This window comes from Chrysochloris asiatica, unplaced genomic scaffold (genome assembly GCF_000296735.1).
Source record: "Chrysochloris asiatica unplaced genomic scaffold, ChrAsi1.0 scaffold00061, whole genome shotgun sequence".
Taxonomy (NCBI): Eukaryota; Metazoa; Chordata; class Mammalia; order Afrosoricida; family Chrysochloridae; genus Chrysochloris; species Chrysochloris asiatica.
Window position 1 is genome coordinate 9,125,165 of NW_006408579.1, and position 929 is coordinate 9,126,093.

A 929-nucleotide genomic window follows, 5' to 3' on the forward strand; every position below is an offset into this window, starting at 1 on the left:
AAAAAAAAAAAATTAACCTGGTTGTTGTATTGCTGTTCGTTGTGTTGCAGGACTTGGGAGAACTCCGGTGCTTGTTACCTAGAATTAATTGAAGGCGGAATGAAATATGAAGATGCTGTACAGTTCATAAAGCAGAAGCAATGTGGAGCTTTCAATAGAAAGCAACTTTTGTATTTGGACAAGTAGCATCCTAAAATGCATTTGCACTTCAAAGACTCCAGCGGTTATAGAAGCAACTGTTGCATTCACTAAAATGGGTGCCTGATGATCTTTGGAAGTGGAACTTGAGACAGGTCCTAGTTTTTCACACATATTTACCAACATGTGAGCTTGGTGAATAAAGCTTCCGTAAGAGTATTGAAGGCAGTTTTGCCAGGCTTGACAGAATTGCAGTCAGCCTGTCTGGGCATTTAGCAAAGGTTTCTTACTCTTCAGCATTTAAAATGTCCTTATCATTTGTACTAGTTGACCTTTCCTAAAATCATGCAGTATTCTTATAAGACTTTAAATCTATTCCCCTGCCAGAATCTTATCAATATATAAGAAATTTAACATGTTAGATGCCAAAATACCCAGTACAATACTTGTATATTTTTAGTATAATGTAGAACTAAAAAATCCCAGGAACTATGAACACTAGACCTTTATGTGGTTTATTCCTTCAGTCATTTCAAACTTTGAAGATAGACCTTACATGGTTATTTACCTGCTCAGATTGTGTTTACATCTCCCACATTTGTATCAGTATACATCAGGTTTGTTCAACCACTGATTTTTGTTGTTGTTGTTTTCTTCACCAAGTCTTAACAATGATTATTTAATGTCTTTCTGTATATTTCAATTAGGAAAAAACCTACATTGTACAGAAGCACATGTTTTTAATGTCTCCAGACAAAAAACAAAACAAAGGTTTACAATTAATTAATTTA

General features: G+C 34.4%; 1 pseudogene; it reads left to right on the forward strand.

Annotated features, from left to right (window-relative positions):
• The window catches only part of LOC102811383, a 3,817-nt pseudogene extending 3,565 nt beyond the window's left edge, over window positions 1-252 (forward strand).
• Window positions 253-929: the final 677 nt, after the last annotated feature.